This window comes from Hibiscus syriacus, unplaced genomic scaffold (genome assembly GCF_006381635.1).
Source record: "Hibiscus syriacus cultivar Baekdansim isolate YM2019G1 unplaced genomic scaffold, ASM638163v2 tig00003721_pilon, whole genome shotgun sequence".
Classification (NCBI taxonomy): Eukaryota; Viridiplantae; Streptophyta; class Magnoliopsida; order Malvales; family Malvaceae; genus Hibiscus; species Hibiscus syriacus.
The window spans coordinates 3,770,574-3,788,858 of NW_024061981.1; the positions used below are offsets into that span (position 1 = coordinate 3,770,574).

General features: G+C 37.0%; 1 pseudogene; it reads left to right on the plus strand.

The window, feature by feature from the left end:
- Positions 1-10,726: 10,726 nt before the first annotated feature.
- On the plus strand, positions 10,727-17,227 carry LOC120181552 (annotated as a pseudogene).
- The last annotated feature ends 1,058 nt before the right edge of the window (positions 17,228-18,285 follow it).

An 18,285-nucleotide genomic window follows, 5' to 3' on the forward strand; every position in this document is an offset into this window, starting at 1 on the left:
ATTTAAAAATAATCAAAGTTAATAGTCCCAAAAGGTGAAGCCGGTTGTGATTGGGATTTTGATTTTGATTGCGATTTTGATTTCCTTTTGCTTGGCACCATATGAGCTTTGAATTTTGATGAGGATTCATATTTTGGTAGAGGAAAAGATGATTGTGATGGCACTGGTGATCCACAGGTCAACCTTGTATGACCACTTTCCTTACACCGACTACATGTCGATATCTTCTTCTCTTCACCCTTAGACGGTATACAATCGTGCTTTTTGGGTCGGCCAGGTAGCCTTCTGTCCATGACTGGTGGCAAAACTTTTTGCAAGTCATCTAGTATGTCACACTCAGAAGGATGTGGAATAGGGTAGATAATCTCGGCATAAGTCTGTCGATATACTTCTGTAGTGTAGCAATCCATAGCGTATGTGCTTGAATCATCTTGGTTTAGATAAAGAGCAACTTTTATAACATGACCACACAGATAACCAGATGTTTTTCATTTCATACAACTACACGTCTTTGCATTTAGATCGACAAGCCCATTTAAGTTATTATTCAATACTTCAAACAAAGTGTTTGAACATGGTTCAACTCTCCATGACGTTGACTTCACAACACGTTTCGTTATCTTTTTTTCAGTCCATGGTGTAACACGACGTTCCAATGTTCCTATAAATTTAAATAAATAATACTTAGTGAAATATATTAAATATGATAAGTTACGAATTTAAAGAAATAATACATGCATGGTTTCTTTTCTTGTAGTACCATTGTTGAATAGAGGCTCGAAAAAACTCCATTAACATAGTAATGAGTAATTTTCGGGAATAACAACTTAGAGCATTGATTGATTCTGCACTATTAGACGCCATGAAACCATATCTTGCTCCAAGTTGATGTACTCTTGACCATCTTTCAAACCCGGCATCTTCTAGTGTTTGAGCACATTGAGGCAAAACACGTCTTAAACAATTTATATGCTTATTAAAATCCACTTCCCGATAAGCTTTTACAGCCTTTCAGTATGTCCATTTGTGATTTTTTATACCAACAGACCTTGATTTTAGATTTCTATACAAATGAACACCACAAAGTCCATGAAAAGCATATGGGAAACACCTTCTAACAGCGTTGTCAATTGAGTGTTCCCTATCGGATATGATTGTCATATTGCTAATAGGACCTATGCAATCCCTAAGATGCCCCATAAATCATGTCCATGAATCAGAGGTTTCAGATTTGCCAACCTCGTAAGCTATTGGCAGTATCCCATTATTAGTATCCATGGTTACTGCTAATAAGTTTACTCCAAGGTATCGACCTTTCAAATGTGCTCCGTCAACTATAATAACTGGGCGCATGCAAGTAATAAACGAACGAATCTACAAAATAATATACACAAGAAATATAATCATTTAAATGTGAAATGCATGTAACTAACAAAAATGAGTCAATAAAATTATATTGATTTACTAACCGTAGCACCAATGGCGATAAACAGCAACTCAAAACGTCCATATCTATCTGTTTTGATATAAGTTACAGACCCAGGATTTTTCAGCTTTAAATTGTGACAATAAGCCGGCAGTTGGGCAAACGATGCTTCTGGCGACCCCCTCAACAATTTCAAGGCATAACATTTGGCTCTCCAAGCTTGAGAATATAAGATACTAATCTTGAACTGAGCATTCATGTCAGTCATAATTTCATGTCCCCGATATACCCTGCCATTCAAAAACATTAACTAGGTCAGAAAACCACCCAACACCTTTTTGTTTGCCTGTCTATGGTGAGGAAAAACTTGGGTTATTGAAGATGTATGTTTATCAATAAAAGTCCTAACTTGAAACATTTCACAATCTTTTATCCTCTTTGCAATCATACACCACGAACAGTTTTTGTCAATCATACACTTTGTTTCGAAATGATCTTTGCTTGATTTGTTAACTTTTAGTTGATAGCCATCTTCCACACATTTCGTATACTAAGCTATCCTCAAGTCTTCCTTTGTATCAAAACAATCATCTTTCTTGATACGAATAACTTTTGTGTAACAATCAACTACTATCTTTACCAACTCTTCTTCCGGTATCTGAAGTAATTCTGGCATATTCCAGTTATACTCCTATGGCATTTTCTTCTTTTTCTTTTCTTTGGGGACTTCTTCTTTTTCTTTTTCTTCTTCAGGGTTATATGAATTACATAATGGATGTTTAACATATTCATTCACAGCCGTAACTTCCTCCTCAATATCATCAATAACATCTTTCTCGGCAGCGGCTGTTTCATCATCAAAATTCGGGTATTGACCAATATCAAAATCATTACACGCAGGGTCTGTTTCTTCTTCTGAAACATCATCAAAATCCGAGTATTGACCAAGATCAAAGTCTGGGTATTGACCAAGATCAAATTTCGAATACTGACTAGTACTCACATTTTTTTCTGTTGGCTCATCATCGTCTAATTGGTCAATACGAAAACCAGAATTTGGTGTTGAAAGTTGATTGGGATTTGGATTAGGGAAAGGTTGTGGGTTTTGAGATTGTGTTTGATATTGTGTTTGGTATTGGAAATGTGGTGAAACAAAATTTTCTTGGTGATGAAATTGTGTTGGAACCATTAAATTTTGAGGTTGATAACAACGTTATACATTGTGAACACCATAAACTGGGGCTGAAGAACTTAGTTGATTACTACCCGCTACTGACCCAACTTCACTACTTCTAGGTTCAACAACATACAATGTAACATCATCTTGCGAAACACTAATGTAAGCAATGAATCGTTCAACATCTTCATTGTCGGTTAACAAATAAACTTTACATTTTCTCTAATAAGATAGTCTAAATCCACTTAAAGGCTCTAAATTCAATTTTTTTGAAACACGTAACATTAAAGTTTCATAAGTTAACTTTTTTAATGACAATTTTAGTTGAATATTCATGGGTAAAGGCATATATTGTAAAACACCATTAACATTCTCCCATGACCCTCCAAAACACAAATCTATCCAAACATGATCAACATTAGATGATTTCATTCTACAAATTGTAAATTAATTTACTAAACAAACGAGCTATAAACTAGATATCATCACTAACTTAGAGAAAAACATACCATTATTAAGTTGATAGTTGATAATTTGGGAGAGAAATCATTGAAAAATTATATAGAAATAAAATTATGTAAAAAAATTAGAGATGGGGAAGGATGTCGTTGGATATAGGAACGGATGTCGCCAGAGAGAATGAGATATGGAGATGAAATGAGTTGCGATTTAGGGATTTAGGTTATTAGTTGCTGCTGCTGCGTAGTTTATATACCCAAAAAATTTGTTTTGCGAAAATAAAAGTTGTTGCAAAATTAAAATTCGTGTTGCGAATTCGAAAATTGAGTTGCGAAAACAAAATTCGTGTTGTGAATTAGAAAATCTTGTTGCAAAAAGGAAACTTGTGTTGCGAAAAAGATATTCGCGTTGCAAATTCAGAAATCGAGTTGCGAATTTAAAATTCCGTGTTGAGAATTTGGAAATCGCGTTGTGAATTTGGAAAATCGCGTTGTGAAAAAGTAATTCGCGTTGCGATTTCAGAAACTGAGTTGCGAATTTGGAAACTGTGTTACGAAATTAGAGTTCGTGTTGCGAATTTAGAGTTCGCGTTGCGAATTTGTTAGTTATTTTCGTAAATCCAAATTTTTTTGATTAAAATCGTATATTATAAGACATTTTCGGTCACTAAAGTTATTTTCTCTAAAGAAATTGGACAAGAAAATAGTCATCATCATCATAATTCATGGTTACAAGTTAGTTATGATATGTAAATAATATGTTGGGAAGCGAAAACACAGGCTGGCTGGCTGCAAGAAGTATCTCAAACCCCAACTCTACCCTACCCTACCCTACCATTCATTTAATTGATTATTTGATGCAAAGACTTTTCCACGCCTTTAACAAAAAAGCTTTCAAAAACACATCGCAAAGAACCATTCCTTTCTTCCTTTATTTTATTATATTCCAGATTTTTTTCTTTTCTTGCTGACTCTGCTAAGCATCTTTACCTCACTTTTTTCTTGTAATCATTTTTCATTTCTTTATTTCTTTTTTCCCTCTTGTTCTTGGCGTTTTTCCCGAAAAATCACCGGTGATAGATATATTTACCGATCTAACACCGGTCAGATTATATTTCTCGATCTAACACCCGTAGCAGTAAATCGCGCTCCCTGTATCGAGCTATACGTTGACATGGCTTACACGTGGGTCTAGCGCGCCCCCTGATCCGCGCTATACGCCACGTAGGGGTATAGTGCTGCCCCTGCTCAGTGCTATACTTGGGTATGAATTATATTTAGCGCGGTCCTTTTATCTGAATAATTACATATAGCGCGGTGCAGGTACCGCGCCTTATATGATTATAAATACCCTTCTCTCCCAGATAAGTTTCTCACATCTCCTCACATCTATCATCTCAACTTATAAATTAATACAACAATTCCGTCAATGAGTAATAATTCTGGTAATTTTCTCATATTTGATTTAGAAGTTCGTGCGATTTTTTGTTATAAATTTTGTAATAATTTTTTTTATTATACTTATTGTTTATTATGATTATTTGAAAAAATATTATACTAATTATTTTCAATTAATTTTTGTGTTTGTAAAATTAAAAAGCAGGAGCATACGTCAAAATAGTTTTGCGGTACAAGTAATAATATAAAATTATATTATTTAAATTATTGACGTTGATGTGTAAAAAATTTATTGCGTTATATTTTCGTTCATATATAATTTATTTAATCAGGTTTGTTTCAGTTTTTTTGCAGATATAATATTGCCGCACTTTTAAACTCAAAGAATGGTGCAACTTTCAACTATTATTTATTATGATGGTGAAATCCGAGAAGATGAAACTGGCGTTGTTTTCGTATCAAATGAGCGTGTTAAAATATCATTCAAGAGAAACATAACTCTTGAGGAGCTGATAACGAAGATTTCAAGGAAGATTCATGTTGGAAGTAGTAGAAGAATATCGTCGTTGCAGTACAGATTTCCAACATCATTGTTGCCATTAACTTATACAGCGTTCAAACTTTTGAACAATGATGATGTTCAAATGATGGTTGAAGCTCAAAGTAATTATTCAGACACCGCTATTGAGATGTATGCATATTTTGTTCAAGTGTGTGTTGTTCGGGGTCAATCATTAAGCTCCCACTATGGGCTGGCTGAACAAGTTGATCAAGTTGACAGCCCGACTACAGTAATGTGTAATGATTTTAATGCCATAATGAGGAGACATTCATCCGCAACTCCTTACGATATGTACTGAGGTGGGTCCACGAACAATCCGTATGGCAACACCACGTCCAGTTCAAGGGGAAGGCATTCATCTGCAAATTTCTTTGACCATATGGAGATGCCATCGATGTAACCATCTTTGTAGTTTCCATTTGACACGATGGCTTCAAGCTCCAGGGGGAGGCATTCGACTGTGAGCTTTTTCAATCTCAATGTCGATATGCCTTCTAGTTCAAGGGGAAGACGTGCAAGTAGTAGGTTTTTTAACCTAAATGTGGAGAGCATGGAGGAACCATCATCTCCACCAGAAGAACCGCTTCGTGAGCCTGGTCCGGATAGTGCTGAGACTGGACTATTCATTCACCCAGAATCACCGCAATTCAACTCCGATGATGATGAAGTTCCAGGAAATGTGGCACAAACTGAACCTCCTACACACATATATGAAGCTGATTATGGTGCAATGTACGGGCCAGAATTTGCGGATATGCTTCATCTCTGTGACTATGGATATTAATCATCAATAAATAACGGTGAGTTATATTTAGGCATGGAGTTTTCAAGCAAAGAAGAAGCGGTGATGGCTATAAAAAATTACAATATCCGTAATTCTGTTCAGTCCAGAGTCAATCGATCGACGACCAAAAAATATGTATGTTATTGTGCCCGACGTGAAAATGAATGCAATTGGATGGTTAGTGTATCGAAAATGAAGATGAAAAACAACATATGGGAACTAACAGTATACAACGGTCCTCACACATGTTGTGCTGGAGGGGTCAACTAAGATCATCCCAACTTGGACTCTGAAATGATATGCCAAGCCATCATGCCCATGGTAAAAACAAGCTCTCATATAGATGTTGCAGTGTTGATTTCAGCTATACCATAGCAGTATGGGTACACTGCCTCCTATAAAAAAGCTTGGTTGGCAAAACAAAATGTCATTGTCAATCTTCATGGCGAATGGGATGCATCTTACAACGAACTTCCATGTTGACTTCGAAACCTCCTATGTATACCATAATGATCGAGTTCTTCGCGATCGAAGCCAATTCTACCGGGTTTTTTGAAGTTACCCACAATGCGTTAATGCTGCCAAATACTGCAAGCCTATGGTCCAGATCGACGAGACTTTCTTGTATGACAAATACAAGCAAGTTTTATTATTGGCAGTTGTCCAAGATGGCAATCGCAACATTCTTCCAGTTGTTTTTGCTCTTGTCGAAGGAGAAGATACATATTCTTGGGCTTTTTTCCTCCGAAATTTACGTGCACATGTTATCACGAGGGAAAATATCTGTGTCATTTCAGATCGTGGAGCTGGGATCAAAGCAGCAATGGAGTCTTTGAGTCCAATGTGGCAACCACCCTTTGTCCAACATAGGTATTGTCTCCGACACATTGCTGCGAACTATCATGGAAGGTACAAGAAGAATGATGAGCGTCAATTAATTGTGCGCATGGGTAAGTGAAACTGATGTAGTTTATTTTCTTTCAATCGTTTTAATTTTGTAAAGAAAGCAAGTTGCTAAGTTATATATTTTTTGATCAGGTTACGAACTACTTCCTCGAACGTTTGAATCAATGCTTTAAGATTTGTGGGCGAAGAACGAGGAATGATACGATTACATCAGCCTGATCGATAAAGAAATGTTGACGAACGCATATGATGGTGGATATCGATATGGACACATGACGACCAACTTGGCTGAGGCAATCAATTCAACCTTAAAGGGTGCATGTCACTTACCTGTAGCGACTTTGGTAAAAACTACATATTTTTGTTTGGGGGCGCTTTTTGCGAAGCTCGGGGGACAAGCTCAAACCTGGATGCAAGGCGGTCATGTCTATCACCCTAGATTAGTTGTAGATCTACAAAAAAATTACTACATCAAATGGAATGTCTGTAACAAGCTTCTCTAGAAGGCATGAAATGTTTCGTGTCACAGAGTTGCCGTGACCTCTTCAAGGGATTGAAGCTGTGTTGTTAAGAGTAAATCTAAGGGAAAGAACGTGCGACTGCGGGTTTTTTCAAGCTTTAAAGTATCAATGCTCTCATGTGATAGCAGCTTGCTCGCATACACGTCAATACTATAACCATTTTTTGGATCCCGTATACCTACTATATGAAGTTTTTAAGGTATACGAATTTGAGTTTCCCCCATAGGTAATGATAAAGACCCTGATGAGGTTCAAGATTGGCTTCCGATTGTACCAAATCAGAGTTTATTCAGGGAGCGTGGTCGTCCAAAATCTAATCGAATTCATTGTGATATGGATATTCAAGAAAGATCTACACAAGACAGAAGATATGGGCATTGTAGAAACCCAGGACACACTAGAAAAGCATGTCCACTTCTGTTGTCATCAAGTAACAATTGATGAGAAAATGATGTATTTGTTTATCAAATAATAATTCTTGTACTTTAATTTGCATTTACTTCAAGTTAATGTCATTTGATAAAGATTAAAAAAACGAACACAATCATTAATTTTTATCAAACTAATAACAATTTGGTATTTGAATATAATTTTAAATACAACAAACTTACAATAAGAATTAAATGGTAAAAGATAAACAAATTACAATAACTGATATTAAATGGTAATAAACAAAATTAACTGAAATATATTAAAAAAAAGTCCAACAAATTTAACAAAATAAAGTAAGTATTAAATGAGAAATAATAAAAATTACAATTTAACAAAATAAAGTAAATACAAATATAATAAAAAAAATCTATCAATGTCTGCGATGCGAATGTGTTCCGCAGGGCAGTGGCTGTCGATCTCGAGGAGAATTTCTTCGTATCACTGGTTATGACTCCTCGCTGTCATCATCATCACCATCGTCGTCGTCGTCATCCTGAGCAGGTACATTAGGTTGATGAGGAGCTGATGACGATGAAGCACCTCCATAGAATAAGTACCCTGGAGGTGTATGACTGACTATCCCACTGGCCTGCGAAAACTGGGAAAACTCATAAAATCCAGACATCGATGAGTGTGAAAACTGTACAGGAGGTGTCTGTGCTGCGGCCATGGGTGATGAGGCTGAACCCGCCAGATATCCAGCATATGAACCCCAAGTTGGATCTGCAAACATAGACCCATAATAGCCTCCAGGAGGGGTCATCTGTGATGGTGGCGGTGGCGGGGTCATAAAACAAGGTGAAGGCGGCGGCAGCGGCATCTGGTAATGGAAAGGTGGCGACATCATATATGGTTGAGGCATCATAAATGGTTGCGGCATCATAAATGGTTGTGGTGGCTGCTGTGAAGGTCCTGCTGGTGCAGCTGAGGATGAACCGGAAGCACCTGCTCTCCGTCCACGAGTCGGGGGACGATGGTGTTGTGTCAGTGAACGTCTCTGTCGACGTCGCGGAAAGGTCTATCCTTGTGCATCCTCGAGAAGCATAAACGGTTTCTCGTTACTGTTGAACCACTCATAATAACCTTCAGCAACACTCAAGAGGTCAAGTAAAATGGGCTCTCTACGGGGAAAGCGCCGATGTCGATCCTCCCACAACACGACCCACTCATGATGCCTCACCAGCCATTCTGTATCTGTCTTGCCGCGTCTATCTAAGCTATGCAACTCATCCATATTTCGAGGTGATTCCGGAATTGGTTGAAAACAACCAAACTGCCGGAGCACGCGATCAGTAGAGTGCCACTCGACGGTCGCATAACAGATCAGATGGACCATCGCCATCCAAACATCTGATGGGCCCCTCAACTCAGGTGGGATCACCGCCCTCACATCATCAATACAATATGACACCCATTCAAACTAAAACAAATATTATATAATTTTTTATCAAAATAATAATCTAATTATATAACTATAATCTAAAATCGATTTTTAAACATTAAAATTCATACCTGTGTGCCAGCCTTCTGATCGATTAGCACCCTAATTTTTTCTAAATCATCATGTAGTTCCTGATGATTTTTCCTATCAGTAGACCACCTATTCAAGGAAAAAAATTATTATACGCTATATAAAATTATTAATATACAAAATCAGTTTTATAATTACCTCAGAAGTAGTGGAAATACGAATGGGTTCTTCACAACGGGACATAAAAAGGGCAATCGATACCATGCCCAAGACTGCAGCAGCAGAAGACATCCGCCGATAACATTACGCCTGTAGTCAGTGGCTCCACACATCTTCCTGTACAGCAAAGCCAAAACTGCCGAGCCCCAACTGAATGATCCGGCCAGACGAAAGTCACTAAGATATCGCAACCACATGCAATGAACTAGGTTGTGTGATTTGTCCGGCATCAGCAACCCTCCTATCAACTGCAGTATGCATGCCCGTGCATACATCTTAACTTCATCATCAGAGGCGTCTGCGCTCAACTACCGAAAATTGACATCTAACCAATTTAACGGTATCCTACCTCCGATAAAACTTTCCGAGACACGTCCTAGATTATCCCGGCACAAAGTAGTCCAGGAACCTTGCAAGATCTCTTATATCACATCTCCATCCACCGGAAGCCCTAGGTGCATAGCAACATCCTCAAGTGTAATCGTGCACTCTCCGCACGGAAGATGGAATGTGTGGGTCTCCGGCCTCCACCGCTCTACTAAGGCAGAAATAAAGTCTGGTTCTATCTTACAGTGACCCTGATATCTACCTATGTAACCAAATCCAGCCTCTACTAAATACGGCAAGACACAGCTAGGTATCACTAATTTAAGATTCCTAATAAAATGATCTAATACACGGTCCTTCTCCTAAAATTAAATAATTACACAAATTAATTCTTAATCTAATAATCATGCATTAAATAAATCAACAAATTATTTCAAATAATTTAAATTAAATTAAAACGTCAAAATGTTACCGTATCAGTAAAGTGTCGAGATATATAATTTCCATCTAAGCGAAGTAGACCGTCTTCTATTACATATCTGCAAAAAAAATTATATTAGTGAAACATTAAATAAAGTAAAATATTTAAATAAATTAAATATATAATATTAAAAATATTATAAAATATACCTTAAATAGAGAGAATATTTGAGAGAATTTAAGAGAATATGATGTGATAAAAATAATAGAAGAAGAGGTATTTATAGGGACAATAGATGATAATTAAAGATATAACGCATCTTTTATACCGCATTATACCTTATATGTCAGATAAACAACTATAGCATAGATTAAAATCACGTCAGTCATGTCAGCATATACAGTGGTACAGGACGCTATACCTCACGTAGCTATAGAATCTCTATCTTTCATCTTTCGTTCTATCTGGCATTGTTTTTGTGTGATCAGTAAAATCGAATTGCTTTTCTGCTTATAGTTCCTTCTTGGGTACTCTTTACTTTTTTATTTTTTATTTTTTGCTTTGGAATTTTCTTGGAGTTTGTTTCTTCTGAAACGTTTTTACTATGTTTGATCTTTCCTTTAATCAAATTGTGAAGTTGTAGTGAATTTCACCTCAAGAACACACCCAAATCAACCCTTTTTCTCTTCAGTTCTTCACTTTTTCCTAGTTTTTCTTCACCTTGATCAAAGAACTTTTTGATTACTGATATTGTGTTTTGGGGTGACTGTTTCCAATAATGGGACTCTGCCATGGAAAACTCAATGAAAACCAGCAAAAGCAATCAAGGGACATCTCAATCCCAGGAGAAAACGATGAACCACAAAATTCCCAGTCCACCAAGTCATCAAATTTCCCATTTTACATTCCCAGTCTATTGCCGAGCCTCTTCAAGACATATCCAGCTATACCCAGTGTGAATTCAACTCCTTTGCGCTTCTTCAAACGCCCATTCCCTCCCCCTTCTCCTGCAAAGCATATCAGGTCGTTGCTGGCAAGAAGGCATGGCTCGATTAAGCCTAACGAGGCCTCAATCCCTGAAGGAAATGAGCGTGAGGTTGGTTTGGATAAGAGTTTTGGGTTCTCATAGCATTTTGCGTCTCATTATGAGCTTGGTGAGGAAGTGGGGCGTGGAAATTTCGGATATACTTGCTCAGCTAAGGCCAAGAAAGGAAGCCTCAAAGGCCATGATGTGGCTGCTAAAGTTATTCCAAAGTCCAAGGTCTAATTTTTTTTCCTTCTTAAGTTTACTTTTTAGAGAAGTTTTCATTTGCACTAGTCATTAATAAGCAATTGCGGGATTTTGTTTAGTATTCACTCTGATTGAAGATCTTATCATCCCGATATAATCTTACCACTATGTTAACTCTTTAGCTGTATCTCATATATCCCTTTGGTTGCTTTGATATCATAGGTTTCACAATTGATTGTTTGTTTACAGTTCAGTTTATCATTAATGCTGTCGTCTTCAATCAGTTATATTCAGCTGGGTTAGTGATATTAAGCATTATAATTAATTCTTGCTAAGCAGCTTTGGTTTGTAAATATTGTATTTGTATGTTAAATTGAGGGGTTCAGCATTCTTTTTGTGTTGTTATTATTATTATTAGATTAGGTTATAGTGAAATATGATGTTAGACATGTTATATTTTTGAAAGACCATAGTTTGTAGTAGCTACTGTTGTCTTGGCTACTTATTCTAAAAACTAATGATCTCTATCATGACACAATGTAGATGACCACAGCAATTGCCATAGAGGATGTAAGACGAGAGGTGAAGATACTACGAGCTTTAACTGGCCATAAGAACTTGGTTCAGTTCAATGATGCTTATGAAGATGATGATAATGTTTATATTGTGATGGAGTAAGTTTGAGCAGATTGGATTTTCTTGATATAGCTTTCAGTCTTGCATTAGTGCTTTTTTTTCTTCATATAATTTCTTAATCATGTGACGGATTATTCTACCTTTTGACTCCATGGGAAGTAGGCCTGAAAATCATATGGATAGATGCAAGAAATTTCCCCAAAACTGATTTCCACTTTGCACTTCAGTGATCAGCAACATTGGAGTTTAACTGCAATACAGTTAATCTGTATGAGGCTGTAAATCTCAAGGAGACCAGAAAGCTTTAATGAAACTGCTTTAGATACTATTCATGAAAATTGTTGGCCAAAATGGTTTGCATCAGGTCAAAGTATATCCATCTAGGTGGAAATATTTATTCTCAAATTTTGAAAGAAAGTTGTTTTGTTTGCTTTACATGATGTCTTGTTCTTATTGTTTTACTTTTTCCTGCCTCTGTTTCTTCTTCTTTGGGGTGAAAAATCTACCGTTCGATTTCTGGATCTTATTCCCTATTACTTTTAATGGTTTTCAGATTGTGCAAGGGTGGAGAACTGCTAGATAGAATACTTTCAAGGTACATGTGCACCTCTTACCTTTACCCTTTATGATAAAATGTTTGACGTGTTTTACAACTCTCTAACAGTAAAGGATTTTGCTTGCGCTCTCTAGGGGCGGAAAATACCCAGAAGAAGATGTGAAGGCTGTTATGAATCAGATTTTAAGTGTTGTGGCCTTTTGTCATCTCCAAGGTGTCGTTCACCGTGACCTCAGACCTGAGGTAATTGACTCATGTATTAGGCATCATGGCCGTGCTCTTTGTTTCCATCAGCATCAAGTCTCATGATCTCCGTCCTAGAAACTTAGTCGAACTATTAAATAAAGTATATAGGGTGGAAGCCTCATTCACCTTATTTATGTGACTAATTGGGCATTGGAACAATGTGACTGGCCTTTTTGAGAGTGGTTATGATTTATGCTTAGCTCTGCTATTCTCTTCTACACCCTCTATTTAAGAATAACAGGGTTTAACATTTGAATGTTTTGCTCTGTTCGGGATGAGTTGCTACTTTGATTTTCTGAAGGGGCTACTCTGGTGAACTCCTGCTATAGATATATTTGTCTTGGTTGACTTTCATTTTAATCTCTTTCCACCATGTCAGTCTTGGAAGTACACTTTCTTTAAAATCCTGTTTGATTTTCCCATATTTCCCTTGTTATTCATTTCCATGTATTATGTTTGAGCTGCCGCAGTCTTTTGATACATTTTTTTTGTGGGGTTAAGCTCCCATCCATTACTTCTCCACCCAATTCTGTGCAATACAAGTTTAATCATAAAAATAATTTTCACATTTCATAAGTTGGGTTCTATACATGAATGATGCTGATTAGTATATTTGAATGCAGTGGACAAAAAAAATATTGGATGGGATCTCAACCCTTTTTTGTGGATGTTTATTTGGTGCACGAAAGTTAAAAGCTGCATGTTTACTTTTGCATCATCACCATCAATCTGTTCAATCATTGACTGAATCTTTCATTTAAAGGAGTATAAACTGTTTTCTGTACATTGTTTGATTTGAAAATTCTGCATTTGAACGTTGGTCTGTTCTCTATTCCTCTCTCTCTCTCTCTCTATATATATATATATATATTATACCAAACAATGAACCAATGAAATTGTAGAACTTGATTGTAAGGTTATGCCCAATGATAGAATTTTCACTTCGGGATGATAACTCCCACATTATGATCGCCACGTATGGCACTCCATTAATTGTAATGTGTTTTTTTTCTGTTTCAGAATTTTCTTTTCACTACTAAAGACAAGAGTTCTCCTCTGATGGCAATTGATTTTGGACTTTCGGACTATGTGAAGCCAGGTTAGAACTACGCATTGATGTTCATTCTCTGTTTCTGTTCAAAGGATTGGGTTTTGATTGTTGTAGGATTTCCCAGATGAAAGGTTGAATGACATCGTAGGAGGTGCATATGATGTCGCTCCCGAAGTACTACAGAGATCATATGGGACTGAGGCAGACATGTGGAGTATCGGAGTAATTGCTTATATACTTCTTTGTGGAAGTCGACCATTTTGGGCTCGAACAGAATCTGGCATCTTTCGAGCTGTCCTTAAAGCTGATCCAAGCTTTGATGAAGCCCCTTGGCCTTCTTTATCCCCTGAAGCAATAGATTTCGTAAAGAGATTGTTGAACAAAGACTACCGTAAGAGACTAACTGCTGTGCAGGCTCTAAGAATTTGAAATTATTTATGTTGCGAATCCTAACTTGTTCATCTGGTATAGAACAACAATTATATTTCATATGAATAAAGAAAGTATCCTTACAAATTTTCTCTCTTCCATAAGTGGACTTTCATATAAACAAAGAAAGTATCCTTGCAGTTTTTCTTCCATAAGTCTACTTCACCTCAAAGGATGATTATTTATAATGACCTTCCACTTGAGGCTTTTTTTGGTTCATTCTCTTACCCAGGAATTTAATAACAACATTGTTCATGTTTTATGCTTAGGTCATCCATGGCTGGCAAATTGCCATGATGTAAGGATACTATCAGATATGATAGTTTGCAGGCTTGTTAAAGCTTATATAGGTTCATCTTCACTGCGAAAAGCCGCATTGGGAGTAAGTATATAGCCTTCTTGCTAAAGTTTGTTACTTGGAGTGTCTAGGTTTCTTACAGGTAACTACAGTGTCTTTTCCATCAAATGTCTTCATTGATTGTCTGCATCATAAATGAAAGCAAGGTCCAAAATACAGACTTCATCTTCAGTTGTAGGATTAACCCTAAAACGCTCATCGTCAGTGACGACTTTCTCGATCATCTAAAATGTGATTACTCTGGAAATGCCTTCATCAAAATTAAACAGATATTGTGGCATTGCATCGATTTATAAGAATCTAGCAATATCCATATTGACAGTCTCTCTATCTCTCTTACGTATATATAGGGTTAGGATCCACTTACGCAAGTTTTACACCTTTTAAGGTTCATTAGATGAGTGAATATAGACGGCTAAGATTATCTCCTTGTTTTTTTTTCCAGTGAATTTCTTCTTATTTCCTATTGTTAACCTCAACTGTCTATTTTCACTCATCCAACAATCCTAAAAAGGTGTAAAAGTAAGAAGTTTTACACAGTGTGAATAGATTTGGCCTCGTATATGTATTGAACTTACAAGGGTGAGTTCTAGCACCATTTTTGGGAGTAGGAAAATTACCCTGGGCATTGACACATTAAAATGATATGGTCACAATCTTCAATACTTTGGGCACGTCATTCTTGCAGATGTTTAAATCATTTATCATTTTGGCATAATTGACGTTTTGATCTTGTTCTAACCCTTAGTTGTGATAAGCACATCAGTTATGCATGATAGATACTGCGCTTCTCTACATGTAAACACCAGGGTAACATAAATTTGAAGCCATTGATTTTTCTACATCCAACCCTATTTTCTACAACTTTGAGCCACTGATTTGCTCATCTTTGTTTTTAGCTGTTCCATGCAACTCAATGATTAAACATTGTGATTTCATTTTGTCACACACGGCATTGTACAGAGGTCTAGTGTAATTAAGAGAGATCCTGTTTGCTGTTGTGTACTTTTGAAAGTAAATTATAAAATGGAAGAGAAGACAAGAAGGAACAATGACTTATTCTACTATTACCTTGGGCATTAGATTGGTTTATGTAAATATAATAAACGTGTAATGGTGAACTTGTCATGGTATGAGATATATAAACCAGATGGGTTTCCTAAGATCCTACAGAACCAGTCCAAGCACTTACAGTGCTTCTATGCTCCTTCCACTCAATACTTACAACCGCAAAACAAAGTAAAACCAAATAGAACTTGGCAGAACTTATAATATAAGGTAGACTAGCCGAGATATGCTGAATTATTGACACTTTGTACCATGAATGGTGCTATTAGGTTTCAGTTGAATTATGATTCTTATGATTGACCTATATTATTGATATAAAGAAACAAGCCTTGCGAATTTCGATACCTTGGCTGAAGCTTCCCTATTATGGCAGGCTCTTGCCAAGACGTTAACTGTTCCGCAGCTTGCTTATCTCCGGGAACAATTCACATTATTAGGACCCAACAAAAGTGGATTTATTTCCATGCAGAATTTTAAGACTGTGTGATACTTTCTCTAACTGTTTGCTGTAATTTTTATCCATTGTAAGTCATGCTAAATAGCATGGAATTTGCAGGCAATGTTGAAGAATTCTACTGATGCTATGAAGGATTCACGGGTCCTTGATTATGTCAACATGGTAAAGCTTCCAAGTTCATCTACTTTATCTTTTCCTTGAGGAGAGCCTCTGAAAGAATACTTGGAACGTGTTTAAACTTTAAAATGATATACTATAAGCTTGTTTTTCCTGTGTTGTGCAGATTAGTTGTATTCAGTATAGAAAATTGAACTTCGAAGAATTTTGTGCCTCTGCGATAAGTGTGCGTCAGCTAGAAGGAATGGAAACATGGGAGCAACATGCAAGTTGTGCATATGATTTGTTCGATAAGGATGGAAACAGGCCCATTATGATAGAGGAACTTGCCTCGGTAAGTCTTCCCTGCTTGTCTCTCTGTTTCTGTCTTCGTCATAGTATCCCTAGCCTAGGTATTGTAAAACTGAAGGCAATTACCTATATCATGGCATAGAACCTAGGAAACTAAGGGGCAAAATATATGAAAAAGAAATGGTTGAACCCCAACTAGAATCCAGTGTTCGAGAACATCTTATTGCAGCAAAATATTAAGATGAGAGACATATAGAGCACTCAGTTGAGAATGAGATTCTTCCATTTATCCTATACCATGATTACCAAGCGAGGGTCTGAAACGAGGCCTGTGAAATCTCAAATCATGTTGTTCTAAATGGTAAACCATTTGTGTACGTTGCAGGAACTTGGACTTAGCTCATCAGTACCTGTTCACGTTGTTCTTCAAGACTGGATTAGGCACTCAGAAGGGAAGCTAAGTTTCTTGGGCTTTGTTAGACTTCTACATGGATTAACTTCTTGCACATTTCAGAAATCTTGAGGTTGAATTGAACCACTTTTTTGTCTCCCCTCCTTACCTCCTCCACTCGTGTGCAGACACAACAACAACAAAACCCTATTCCCGTATACAATGGGAGTAAGGGGGAAGTAGGGTAGTAGGCTGTCCCCAACGTCAGGTTGGGAGTAGTTTTCGTGGAAGACATCCGGCAGTAAGAAAATTAAAAATAAAGATAAAATTAAATTAATGCATAAATAAATAAATACATATTTGAAACAGTCTTCTTATGCAGTCATCATATGTGATTCTGTAATGTGAAGAAATCCCTGCAAATAAATTCTTGCGTAATAATCTCTGCATATAGATAGAAACGTAAGTTCCGACTAAATTTAAAAGAAGAAACATGAAGAGAAGAATACACAGAAGTCAGCGATAACAAGCCACGAGAAAGAATAGAATTAAAAGGGTTAAAACCTAAACTTAGGAAACACTACTCCGCTATCCTAATTCTAAGCCTTTATAAATTCCAATGACAGAAACGTATAAAAACATATAAAAAGTAGAAGTCATGGAAATTACTATAAAGATATTAAAAAGAAGTCAAAGATGCTGTATCCTATGGTTGTGACCCACATTACTCGGCTATCCTGGTCTTAAGTCTTCATACTTTCTTATTAGAGGTCATGTCACCGGTAAGGGCTAAATCCTTCAAATCAGATCTCAAACAGTCTTCCCACTTCCTCCTTGTTCGTCCTCTTCATCTGGCACCGTCGACTGTAATCGATTTTACCCTCCTGATCGCATCCGATGATTGTCGCCTAAGGACATGCCCAAACCATCGAAGTCTTCCCTCCCTCAATTTTTCGGATACAGACACCACCCTCAAAGACATCTTAATTGCAGAGTTTGGTGTCATGTCCCATAGAGTCCTACCGCATACCCATCGAAGTATTCTAATTTCTGCGGCCTCCATCCTCCTTACGTGATCCTTCTTGCCCAACATTCTGATCCATACAACAGCATTGGTCTTATTGTCATTCTATAAAATTTTTCCTTAAGTTTTAGAGGCACCTTCTTGTCACACAAAATTCTTGTTGCAGCCTTCTACTTTAGCCAACCCGTCTTTATACGGTGTGTAACGTCATCATCTACACCCCATCTTTATGTGTGCTTAAATCCGAAGAAAGATAATGTTACACCCGAATCTGTATCGTGCAAAAAATGGACTGTAAAGTCGAATCAGATACGCCGGTTTGCTTATG